At 34.4% G+C, this 14,487-nt stretch overlaps 1 protein-coding gene across 1 annotated transcript in view; it reads left to right on the forward strand.

The window, feature by feature from the left end:
- LOC131804054 (uncharacterized) overlaps positions 1-14,487 on the forward strand; it is a 79,640-nt gene that overhangs the window by 690 nt on the left and 64,463 nt on the right. The gene's annotated exons all lie outside the window — the stretch shown is intronic.

A 14,487-nucleotide genomic window follows, 5' to 3' on the forward strand; every position in this document is an offset into this window, starting at 1 on the left:
TGCTCCACAAAAGAACAGACATTGTCCCTTGTCGTAACAGATGCAATGAAATAACATAAAAATCGATAAATTCTTGCCATTATATTTCTTCCCCTACGAAGATAAGTATTCATGTACACTTGGATGTATGTACAAGATATGTATGTGTGCTTTTCTCCATGCATGTTCTGGCTGACTGCCTGCCTGTCAGGCCGTGTAACTTTGATGGATTACATACAAATATCGTATAAATATCTACTCTTACATGGCAATGTTAGTATACAGAGCGGTCTGTCCCTCCCATTACAGAGTGCGATGAGAGTACATAGCGGTTTTTGTACCACGATTGATTTGGGGAGAAAATGTTATAAATATCTAGTTGGATGTTCGTTTGTGGGTATGTAGAAATGAATGTACAAAAATGTTACACATATACTTTGATGACTGGGAATATGCAGAGAAAAGAAAATCAGCAAATCTCACTGGAGAGTAGTTACTTAGATGTTCTCTGCATATGTTGGAAATACTCTCTGAAATACACTCACGCACTTTTATGCTCAATGGAATCCCCTGTTAAAAAGTAAATAATTGGGGAATGTATGCCATTATTTTTTGTAGCAAATCCTAGGTTATGGTTGTAACGAAATTGGGATTAATGACTTGTTATGTAATTTAAAGAGATGAAAATTCAGTAAAATGTGGAGGAGGAACAAACTAAAATTACATAGTTTTTTTTTGTTGTATCCATGGTAGAATTAAGAAGGTAATCTTGTGTAGTCATATGTTTTCAAAAACCATTGTGAAAAAGTATTTTCATTTATAAATTTCATATAAATAAATCAAAAAATGGGACCCTTTTTCAATGAAGTAAAATTGGACAAAATAATCTGCAAAAAAAAATCAGAAACTCTATCAAGTTTTATGAGTATTTAAAAATAGTATTTGAAAATATTTTTATAAAGAAATGTCAAATTAAAACCTTGCACAAAATCAAAATTTATTATTACCTGGATATTATTATGTGAAGTAAGGTTACCTTTTATTTCACGAATTTTGTCTGAACAAAGCACTAAAAAAGACATTCCGAATTTGCAACTTTCTTTCTAAAATATGTAACTATTACACTGTCGAATTCCAAAAAAATAAATTTCATAGGATGGAAGATGCAAGAATCAACTTGTCCGGCAATAATATGCGAACTCTCAGTAAAAGAACTGTAAAAAATATTTCCCTTGAATGTCTCCCCTTTGTAGACCTTTTGTGTTAATAGACATTTGTTAAAAAATAGGGGTAACCAGAACGATCCATTTTTGATACGCACCGGTTTATGTCGTCAGCCTTTCGGCTAAAATTTTCGTCGTCGAAATAGCGGTATTATAAATTTGAAAATTATCTATGATAATATACATAAATTATCTACGATGATATAACTACAAAAGTAAACTTGCGATGTTTTTTGGCTGTAATTAAAAAAAATGAAAAACTTAGATTTTATTTAGTCTTTTAGTTCTTTTTACATCAAGTCGAGAATATGATGCCATGTAAATGGCCGCCGCCTCAATTTATTGTCATTTGAGCCCTTTTTATGGCATTTTCCATTCTTGACGGATATTGTCTATAAGAGCTGAAAGAGTCCGAGGATTTTTTGACATAAACCCGCGACTTCAAAAAGCCCCGCCAAAAAGAAGTCTGGAGCGGTCAGGCAATCTTGCTGGCCAGTGAAAATCGCCAAAACGGGAGATTAGGCTCCCGGGAAATGCATCCTTCAACATATCGATTGTGGCACGTGCAGTGTTTGCCGTTGCACCGTCCTATTAGAGCCGCATGTTTTCCAATCCCAACTCATCAGGCTGCGGCAAAAAGAAGTCGTTGATCATTGCTTTATAGCGATCACCATTCACAGTAAGATGCGATGACTTCTCCTCCAGCGAAAACATTACTTAATACGGTGACTTTGAGCTAGTGTAATGGCTACACGCGGATTTTCAGTGCCTCAGAAGCGTAAATTTTGCTTATTACACTAAGATGGAAATGAGCCTCATCACTCATGATTATTTTTGATGAAAAATCATCTTCTTCTTTTTTGTGATTAAGGATGGCTTGAGCGTATGTTAGGCGCGATTGGCGGTCTGCAGCTAACAGTTTATAGGAGGATTACTTTTGCGCCACCTTGTATATTATAGCGTTTAAGAATAATTTTACAGTTTACCGAATTTTAGTGGATTTAAGTTACCAATCCCATAAGTTACCAAATCCTCATAAAAAAGATTAACCCGACAAAGAGCCCCAATGAAAGACACAACTGATGAGTATTACATTAAAAATCTTACATCGAAAATTTTTTTCTAGAGAAAATATGAATAACTTTTGCTCTGTTGCAGAACCTGCAAGAATCTACTAATTTTGGATTTTTTTTCGATATCATAAAGGGAAAATCGGTTATCGTAGTAAAAACTTTTACATTCTTGCAGTTCTGAAACAGATCATATAAATTTTATTGAAAAGTTTACTTCAATATTTTTCACATTGTGTGTGTGGGGGAATACTTCCCCCAGCAATCGTGCTTACCGTCACGTTACTTTTTTTGCACACAATTTATTTCAATACAGCTCCCCAACCCCCTCATTTATCAAACAAATTGTAGTAAATTTTCTGTTATATGGCTACTCTCACAGCTTCTCTCGCGTGGAGAGTTTGCGTAAATAAAACTCTCTTCTCTCTTTGGGAGACAGAAATATAGGCGCTTTTTGTTGAACCCCCTCTCATACTCAAACATTTAGCGGCATTTCTGTTTGCCAATTGTTGTTTTTGTTGTAGGGGGTATTGTTTGTTATAGTTGTTGTTTTTTGTGTATTTTTTTATATTCAATATTTTTGCCGGCTCAAGCAGAAAATTATTTAGCCACTAGTTTTGGTATTGCGATTTTTCTCTATAGCATGTCAATTACAGCAAAAAACCGTATAGACAACCATGTATGTTTGTGTTTAGGTATGTATATAAATTACTATACATGGCATACTGTCAATAAAAACAAATATTTTTTTGCTGAAATTTTTTTTTTCAAATTGAAAATTAAAACTGGAACACTCGACCAACACACAACACACACGTAGAGAATTTCAGTACTAATGAACTGCTAGTCAAGTACATTTCCCCAAAGGTCATTTCAAGGTTGGCTTTAATTCAAGCTTATTCTTTTTTAGAAAAAAAAAAAAATGATTTTGATTGAAAATCTATACGAGTAAAAACGTGTTGATGGCTGTTGTATGTTTTATTGCCATAACTCAGGCGTGCCACTGTGTTTTTCCTTTTTTTTTGATGTTGGGAGGATTGATGACGTCTGGTGGCATGTGGATTTTATTGTATTTTTATGAATGTAAATAGGAAGTCGTTAGCATAACAGTAACCCAGTAACAAAAGACGTATGTATGTACAGTAATGTAAATGGATGCGTGTATTTTGAATAGCAGACAGGATGTCGCGGATTTTAACGGGACTTGAAGGCAGAGAAATACAAGTATTAAAATGCGGGTCTTCTTTCTATATAAGTACATATATATGAAAGGTATAATATATGAAATACCCGTTAAAGGACTTTCTTTGAAAGTAGGGTAAGTGCGCATAAGGGCGGCATGTCCCAGTAGTCGGCAGTTTTGAAATTTAAACTTAAATAACTAAGAATAGAATTGACTAAATAATGAAATAATTGCAAAAAACGTCAACAGTGTTCTCTGCTCTCTTTCTGTAAAAAAAAAAAACAATGTGCTCCGATCATTTATTACGAGAGAATAACGGTTTTCGTCAGTGAGTGTCTTCCAACGCATGCGATAGTGCTTGTTTGTAAAGAAAAAAATTAGTGGTGGTGTCAACTTAATAATCGATTTAAGTAAATTAAATTTAATACTTTTGGAATTAGAAATATTTTCATATTTTTTTTAATATCATTTTTGAAGAAAGGAAAAAGATCAATTCACAAATTCCAAATATAAGAAAGGTACTTTTTTCTTTTTTATTTAATCTCATTTTTATTTTAATTGAAAATCCATACGTTACTGAAGGTAACCATACTATTCCTACCTACTATTTCTACCTATATTTGGTTTAGAATGATAATTAAATAAAAAACCATTTAAAACCGAAATTAATTAATTGAACTGTGAATTAGTAATATAGCATTGTTTTATACTATTAGAAATAAAAAAAATACAAAATAATATTTTTTTACTGAAATACTATATACCGACTACTGGCAAATAGACATGCCGAGCATTGGAAAATGGTGCCGACTACTGGCAAAAAACTACTATTTTAGTAAAATTGCAAATTTTACAAATTTAATAAAAACTAATTCAATTTTTGTTTATTATTTCGAAAACTAAACAAAATTTGGAATCTGAACAACTTCATTTTTCTGCAGTTGAAAGTTTTTACTCAGAATTTTGAAAGATTGAAAATTCTAATAGTGCCGACTACTCGTACACTTACCCTATATTCCTAATAATAACCAAATAATGTTTTTAAAGGTATGTGGAAGGTCCTATATCTGCAGAAGTCTTTCAGAAAATGTTCAATTAAAGTAAGTCCTGAAGTCGGTCTACTGTCCATTAAAGATCTTTTGTGTTTGGGAAGCTATTCTATCTATACTAGATCTAAGAACGTGTAGAAGATGCTTGGTCTAGAGAAAACCTGTAGAACTTGTTTCCCAAGAGTAGAGCTTCAAAAGGTTGCATATATGGAATTTTTGGAAAGGCTTATACTTATGAAAGAGCTGTACAAAGTCTTATCTATAGAGACACTTAGAGCTATTCTAGGAGAAGACCAATTACTCTTCTAGGAGAAGACCAATTACTCTTCTAGGAGAAGACCAATTGCTCTTCTACGAGAAGACCAACTGCTCTTCTAGGAGGAGATCAATTTCTCTTCTAGGAGAAGACCAACTGCTCTTCTAAGAGAAGGCCAATTGCTCTTCTAGGAGAAGACCAATTGCTAATTTGTATGTAGATCAGCGGTGCTCAAAACCGTGTTCTAGAACATGAAGAGAAAAAAGAGATAATTTAAGAGAAAATTAAAATTCTGTTTTTCTTTATATTTTATTTATATATTCTATTTAATTGTTTTGAAACACGAATGTTTGCCAAAATAATTTAAAAAGCAAATGGATAAAAAATATTTGTATAAATAATGACTTAACACTGTTATGTTCTTGATTTAAATAAGCAAAGAGAAATTTGACTGAAAAGAGATATTTTTTCTTCAGCACCGCTGCTGTAGATATTCAAAAGGCCTGCAGGAGGTATTTTCTCTAAAAAGAACCTGTGTCTGTATAACGTAGACAAATGGATTTCTTTTTTATAAAAAATCTTCTTGAATAACTTTTCTTTCTATTGATTACTTGTAAAATACTCGTTGAGTTTAATAGGTCTATTCTAAGATATCTCTAAAGGTACTCTCTTGAAAAATGTGGTACATGTGGCCCTCGCAGCCACTTTGTGAGCGCGTGCCGCACATCACAGGATAATGGCAAATGCTATTATATAAATTTTCCATAAAAGTTACTATCAAATTTATATTAACTGACATTTCATTAACATACCAAAAACATTGACATTTCCTTGTTCACTTTGTTTTCCTTTTGTTAAAGTGACCAACTGACTTTGTAGTTGCTTTCTTTTTCAACCTTTCCTTCGTTTGGTTTTACTTGAAGATATCCTATTTGCGTTTTCCTGTTTACTATTCGAAACATGAAACCCTCTTCCCCAACCAGAGGTCCTTAGGAATTGGCATCTTTCCAAGAATTGAAACGCCGCCCACACACAAGGGAAAAGAATGAAAATCAAAACAGAAAAAATGTCAATATTCTTTTTTTGGAGATTTTCCTACCAAGTGTTGTCCTTTGTATTTTTGTGTGTGGGCAGCAGTGATGGAAGCTGTTTTATATGTAGCGATGCTATGACGATGCTTGTTTTTGTATTGCAGATAGATACATAATATGTATACAGAGATTTGTATCTGTATATACATATTTTTTTTGAGGAAGTATATAAGAGACATTTTCTGTTTATGTAAGAGTTTGATTCATTGTACATACAAATAGCTGCGGTCATGTATAAGGATTCCTTTACATTAAACGGCAACATTGTTATGATTTCATCGCGTACTCTTATCTAAGGTTCCAAAGTGATTTAATATTCAAAATGCTAATATTATTTGGAACTTAATTTTAAAAAAAGGATTTCATTTTAATTTCCGCTTTGAAAATTCTAGTGCAAAGACTTTTGATAAAACTTGTTTTTTTTTGCAAATTCGGACTATGTGGAAATCACTCTAGCTTCCGAACGAATGTTTCACATTTCGTATTTGTAGTTCTTTATGGGTACTACAAGCTATAACCGAAAATTGTTAATGCAGATCCACGTCTTTGTATAGCCCCCATATAACGGTACATCCCTAAATTCGGTATTTTCGTGATTTTCGGAATATTATTCATTGGACTTGTCTCAAGTTTCGTATTTGAAGTTCTTATAGGGTACTATAGCCTGTGAAGGAAAATTTTCTATGCAGGTCCAGGTGTTTGTATAGCCCCCGTATAACGGTACCTCGCTATATTCGGTATTTTTATAACCATGGTGGAGGTTATAAAAATACCGAATATATGGAGGGTATATTAGGTTTGTTATTCCGTTTGTAACACCTCGAAATATACATTTTAGACCCCATAAAGTCTATATATTCTTGATCAGCATGAAATTCTATGTCCATTTTGGAAATCACTCTAGCTTCTAAACGAAATGTATATTATGTCTGCAGGACTTTTGGTATTGAAAATGGGACACGTTTTGGTATAGCCCCAATATAATGGTACCTTCCTGTTTTCGGTATTTTGGTGATTTAAGCGACATTGTTCATTAGAAGTGCTTCAAATTTGGTATTTGAAGTTCGTAATGGATACTACAACATTTGACAGGAAATTGTCCGTGCAGGTCCACGCCTTCGTATAGCCCCCATATAGCGGCACCCCTCGATATTCGGTATTTTAATGATTTTAGCGACATTATTCACCGGAATTGTTTCAAATTTGGTGATTTGAAGTTCGTAATGGATATTACAGCCTACGACAGAAAATTATCTGGGCAGGTCCACATCTCCGTGTAGCCCTCATATAATGGTATCTCCCTGTTTTCGGTATTTTCATGATTTTAGCGACATTATTATCCGAAATTGTTTCACATTTCGTATTTGTAGTTCGTTATGGGTACTACAGTCTGTGACAGAAAATTTACTATGCGGGTCCACATCTTCGTATAGTCCCCATATAATGGTACCTGCCTATATTCGGTATTCTGATGACTTTAGCGGCATTATTCACCGAAATTGTTTCACATTTCGTATTTAAAGGTCCTAATGAGTATTTTAAGCTATATCAGAAAATTGAGTATGCAAGTCCACGTCTTAGTATAGCCCCCATATAACGGAACATCCTTAAATTCGGTATTTCGATTACTTTATCGATTACTAATCGCCGGAATTGTTTCAAATTTCGTATTTGCACTTCGTAATAGATACTATAGCCTGCGATGGAAAAAAAACATTTTTCATTTCCCATTTTCAGAGAACAAGAATTGAGGCCCAGGTGTTTGTATGGCCCCCATATAACTGTAGCTCCCTATATTCAATAATTTAATGATTTTAACGACATTTTTCACCGAAATTGTTTCACATTTCGTATTTGTAGTTCGTTATGGGTACTACAGTCTGTGACAGAAAATTTACTATGCGGGTCCACGCCTTCGTTTACCCGCCTGTGTAACGGTACATCCCTAAATTCGGTATTTTGATGATTTTTGGAATATTATTTACCGGAATTGTGTCATATTTCGTATTTGCAGTTCGTAAGGTGTACTACAGCCTTTGAAGGAAAATTACCTATTCGTTTCCAAGTGTTTGTGTAGCTCCCATATAACGGTACCTCCTTATATTCGATATTTTCATGATTTTTAAAAGCATTTTTGCAGAGTATTTTTATACCCTCCACCTTGGAAAGGAGGGTATATTAACTTTGTCATTCCGTTTGTAACATCCTTAAATATTCGTCTTAGACCCCATAAAGTATATATATTTATATTCAGCATAAAATTCTAAGTCGATTTAACGATGTCCGTCTGTCTGTCTGTTGAAATCACGATACAGCCCACATTATTTGACGTAGAGCTCCAAAATTTAGCAGAGCTATTTGCATTGTGTCTAGGATGGTTGGTATTGAAAATGAGATATATCGGTCCACGTTCTGGTATAGTCCCCATATAACGGTACCTCCCGATATTCGGTATTTTGATGATTTATGCCACGTTTTTTCACGGATTTGTCTTAAAATTGGTAATTGTAGGTCATAGCAGGTCCCTGAGCGTGTGGCAAAACATTGCATGTATGGGTCCAAAATTTGGTATAGCCCCCATATAACGGTACCTCCAGATATTCGGTAATTTGATGATTTTTGCAACATTTTTTCACGGATTTGTCTGAAAATCGGTATTTGTTGGTCATAATGGGTTCCAGCTCCGGTGGCGAAACATTGCATGTATAGGTCCATGATTTGATATAGCCCCCATATAAAGGTACCTCCCGATATTCGGTATTTTGATGGTTTTTGCCACATTTTTTCACTGATTTGTCTAAAAATTGGTATTTGTGGGCCATAATGAGTCCTAGTTCGTGTGGCGAAACATTGTAATTATAGGTCCACGTTTTGGTGTAGCCCCCATATTACGGTACCTCCCCATAATCGGCATTTTAATGGTTTTTGCCACATTTCTTCTAATGTTTATTTTACCCTAAGGTGGAGGGTATTAAAAGTTTGGCCCGGCCGAAATTAATGTTTTTTTACTTGTTAAAAGTATTTTTGCAGAGTATTTTTTTTAAATTTCCAAATTAGTTCTAAATGATGGAGGGTACTGCCTTTTTACTTGTTAAAGGTTCTCTATGGAAAAAGAACCGCATGAGGATAAACAAAAAGAATCCCTTTAAAAACTTTCTATTTTTAGAAGATGCTGGCCTGTCTTGTATAATAAATAGTTCTGTATTTTACATCCCATCTCTGTCAGTTTAAGTCCAGTAGTTTTTTGCGTTTAGCTGATAACCTTATCTTTAAGAATGTTTAGTGGGTGCCATTTGCTTTTGGTTGTTGTTGTTGTTGTACTTGCCTTTCATATAATCTGTCATAAAAATCATTAAATTACTTTTATTACAGAGTGTGTACATACATATCCACCTATTTGTAAATATCTACGATTTATGGGCAATTGTGAGGAAAGTCAATATGATCGTATGATAGCAGCTATCATAAAAGAAATGTAGGAAATTGAGCCAATTTCCTAGAAAATTGTTTTTTTCATTGCATTTGCGGTTATCTTGATCAGGTTGGGGAATAAAATCGTTGCCACTGTCTGTAGCCAATAAAAGTTATTTGTATCGTTAAGAATTTTTATGGCTGAGGAATTGGTTTATAACTATTTTAGAAGAGAGTGGGGGAGAAACAGTTTTGATTCCAGGTGTTGGTAATTGATACCCATTATTGAGGTGTTAATGGCATCTGTAATTACGGGGAAAGGAAATTCCAATTAAAAAGTAAATTATATTTAGTTTTGTATAGGGGAATTGAAGGTTTAGAGATTTGCAAGTTTTAAATAAAAAAAAATTTTAAAACTACGGTAATATCTTTCAAAAGTAAGCAATCATGAATCGTTATCACATCCTCACTTTAAAAAATGTGTACATTGCAAATTTAATTCAATTAAACTAATTTCTTATCCATCAATATTAAAACCACACATGGGAAACGGACTCTGCCAAATGTCCCACTAAGTTCCTAAAATTCTCAGTAAATTTTCCATAAAACTAGTTTAATTGAACAAATCAAAGTCAATTTATACACACCACATGCATATATTTTACTTCTATGGAAATTTTGTCAAATTGCCAAAATTCTAAATTTGACCCATTTCATCCACTTGTATTAAGTGACAGAAATTACCAACATGCTCTCGACCAACCATAAACCCCCAACCCCCCAAAAACCACAAAGAGATACACATCAATGTCAATTTCATTAGATGAAGAAGAAGCCAATTCAATTATCATCACAAGCATTTGTGAAGAGCAATTATTGCCAAGCTGAATCTTATCTACGATAAATTAACAAGCAACAACAAGCAACAACAACAAGCACCAACAAGCGCCCATATCTGATAACTGAAAATCGATTCGTAATGATTGATACTCAATCAAAGAAATGTGTGTTTTTTATGTATGTATGTCACATAAAATGTCAATCATTCACTTGAAAAAAAAAAAATGACAAAAAATTCTTGCAGGTTTTCCAGTTTAACAGCAAAATTTGAGCAACTACAGGGGGAGTGAACAAGAATAAAACAAAAACCAGTAAAGAAGGTCTTAAAGTCGGGCGGGCCGACTTTATGATACCCTACACCACTTTGCTAATTTAGTAGAGCTCCACATAACAATTAAAAGTTTTTATGGGAGAATTCAATCACACACGCTATGATTATTATTATAATTTAAAGTTCAAAGGACTAAATATGTCGAAGCATTTGTATCTTTTAAATTCGGAATTGTATTGCCCATTTGGTGCACAATTAATTTGAAATCGGATAAAGATATATATGGGAACTATATCCAAATCTGAACCGATATCGATAAAATTTGGCAAAGATATTTTTGAGCTGTATTTGATATATTTCCCTGAATATCGTTGTTACGGTGTGCATATTACGGCTGTAGGTAACAAATACAACAAATCGGATGAACAATATATATGGGAGCTATAGCTATATCTGAACCGATCTTCACCAAATTTGGCATACTACCTTCTAGACTAAATTCGTGTCGTATGTGCCAAATTCCATCCCATTTGGGCAAATATTACACGTTTGGTGCACAATAAAAGGTAAATCGGACGAAGTTATATATGGGAGCTATATCTAAATCTGAACCGATCTCGATAAAATTTAGTAAAGGTATTTCTGAGCTGCATTTGATATATTTCCCCAAATATTGTTGTTACAGAGTGCATATTACGGCTGCGGAGGACAAAAATAACAAATCGGATGAACAATATATATGGGAGCTATAGCTATATCTGAACCGATTTCGATCAAATTTGGCATACTTATTTTCAGGCCTAATTTGGTTGTATGTGCAAAATTTCATACTATTCGGGCTGTTTGGTGCACAATAAAATGCAAATCGGACGAAGATATATATGGGAGCTATATCCAAATTTTTACCGATTATCTCCAATTTCAATAGGGTTCGTCCTTGGGCCAAACAAATGTTGTTTGCAAAGTTTCATCTCAATCGGATAATAAATGCGACCTGCATTCTGTTCACAAAAATACATGGACAGACGGACGGACGGACGGACAGACGGACTGACATGCATAAATCAACTCAGAAAGTGATTCTATGCAGATCATCAAAAGGAACTATGGGTCTATCTCGTTTCCTTTTGCCTGTTACAAACAAATAATACATAATACCCTGACCACCTTGTGGTGTAGGGTATAATAAACAAAAAAAAATAATATTGGGGTCTATACGAAGACGTGGACATATGCAACTTTTGTCATAAGCCATTACAATATTCAACCAGTAAGGAAAGCTCAAAAGTCGGGCGGGGCCGACTATATGATACCCTACACCACTATGCATATTTAGTAGAGCTCTCGTAAAAAGGTTTATACAGTGCATTTCAGAGCTCTATTAGATATTTGGTACAAAATCAAAATCTATCTAATTCTATCTAATTCTATAGCTATCTCTGAACCGGGGTTCTCCAAATTTTACGTATTAGCTTCTAGACTGAATTCGGTCTTATGTACGAAAATTCAGGTGATTTGGGCTGATATTGACCATTTAGTGCACATTTAACCCTAAATCGGATGAAGATATATATGGGAGCTATATTCAAATCTGAACCGATTTCGATAAAATTTAAAACAGATATTCCTGTGCTCCATCTAATACCTGGTACCAAATATCACGGTTGTGGAGTGAATATTACGAATGTATGGGACTAAAACAATAAATCGGATGAAACATATATATGGTTGCTATATCTATATCTGAACCGATTTTCACTAAATTTGATATACTTGCTTTTAGGCTGAATTTGGTCCGATGTACTAAAATTCAGTCCATTTGGACTTATATCGGCCATTTGGTGCCCAATTAACCCGAAATCGGATGAAGATATATATGGGAGCTATATCCAAATCTGAACCGATTTCGATAAAATTACAAACAGCTATTTCTGGGCTGTATCTTATATCTGGTACCAAATATCATTCTTGTGGAGTGCATATTACGAATGTGAGAGGCTTAAACACCAAATCGGATAAAACATATATATGGGAGCTATAGCTGTTCCTGAACCGATTTTCTCCAAATTTGTTGTATTTGCTTTAAGGCTAATCTCGGTCACATGTGCCAAAATTCGGGCCATTTGGGCTGATATTGGCCATTTGGTGGTCAATTAACCCGAAATCGGATGAAGATATATATGGAAGCTATATCCAAATCTGAACTGATTTCGATAAAATTTAAAACAGCTATTTCTGTGCTCCATCTAATACCTGGTACCAAATATCACGGATGTGGAGTGCATAGTAGGAATGTTAGGGACTAAAAGATCAAATCGGATGAAAGTTATATATGGGAGCTATAGCTATATCTGAACCGATTTTCTCCAAATTTGATATACTTGCTTCTAGGCCGAACTCGGTTGGGTGTGCCAAAATTCAGGTAATTTGGACCGATAGTGGACATTTGGTGCACATTTAACCCGAAATCGGATGAAGATATATATGAGAGCTATATCTAAATTTGATCCGATTCAATAGGGTTCGTCCTTGGGCCAAAAAAATATTGTTTGGAAAATTTCATCTCAATCGGATAATAAATGCGACCTGCATTTTGTTCACAAGAATACATGGACAGACGGACGGACGGACGGACGGACAGACGGACGGACATGCATAAATCGACTCAGAAAGTGATTCTATGAAGGTTCTCAAAAGTAACTATGGGCCTAACTCGTTTCCTTCTCCATGTTACAAACAAATGCACAAAGACATAATACCCTTACCACTATGTGGTGTAGGGTATAAATACGAAACTTGAAAAATAATTCGGTGAATAATGTGGCGAAAATCAGCAAAATAACGAATATAGGGAGGTACCATTATATTGGGGCTATACGAAAACCTGGGCCTATATAGACAGTTTTCTGTCATAGACTGTAGTACCTATTAGGAACATCAAAAATGAATATTGGGAGATACCGTTATATGAAGGCTATGCAATCCATTACGAATTCTAAATACGACACCGATACATAATTTCTATAAAATCGTCAAACTTTCGAATATCGGGAGGTATCGTTGCATGTGGGCTATACGATATCGTGAACCAATGTAGACATTTCTCCTCCAGGGGGTAAATTGCTTAGAAAAAAACTTTTAGTATGGATTTTAAGGCAAACCCATTGAATAATGTAGTCAAACTCTTCAAAATACCGAGTATAGGTTATTCGGGGCTGTACGAAGACCTAAACCTGCATAGACAATTTTCTGTCACAGGCTGTAGTACCTATTAGGAACTTCTAATACGACATTTCAAACAATTTCGGAGAATATTATACCTAAAATCGGCGAATAGCGATGTTAGGGAGGTACTGACATACGGTTCAGGTATAGCTATAGTTCCCATATATAGATTTCATCCGATTTGTTGTTTGGTATCAGATATCAGCCCAGAAATACCTCTGAAAAATAGTATCAAGGTCAAGTTTTGGATATAGCTCCCACATATATCTTCAACCGATTTCGGGTAAATTGTGCACTAAATGGCCAATATCAGTCTAAATAATCTGAATTTTGGCACATCTGACCGAATTCAGCCTAGAAGCAAGTACATCAAATTTGGTGAGAATCGGTTCCGATATAACTATAGCTTCCATAGATATGTTTCATCCGATTTGGTGTTTAAGTATTCCACATTCGTAATATGCATTCGACAACAATGATATTTGGAACTAAATATCTTATATCAAGATCAGTTTAGATTTGGATGAAGGTCCGATATATATCTTCAACCGATTTCGGGTTAATAGTGCAAATAATGGCTAATTTTTGCCCAAATGAGCTGAATTTTGGCACATCCGACCGAATTCAGTCTAGAAGCAAGTACATAAAATTTATTGAAAATCGGTTCCGATATAGCTATAGCTCCCATATATATGTTTTATCCGATTTGGTGTTTAAGTCCTCCTCACATATGCATTCGTAATATGCATTCGACAACAAAGATATTTGGTACCAGATATCTTATAGAACCCGGAAATACCTTTGCCAAATTTTATTGAGATTGGCTAAGATTTGGATATAACTTCCATATATATACTTAACCCGATTTCAGGTTTATTGTGCAAATAAT

This window comes from Musca domestica, unplaced genomic scaffold (assembly GCF_030504385.1).
Source record: "Musca domestica strain aabys unplaced genomic scaffold, Musca_domestica.polishedcontigs.V.1.1 38, whole genome shotgun sequence".
Lineage (NCBI taxonomy): Eukaryota > Metazoa > Arthropoda > Insecta > Diptera > Muscidae > Musca > Musca domestica.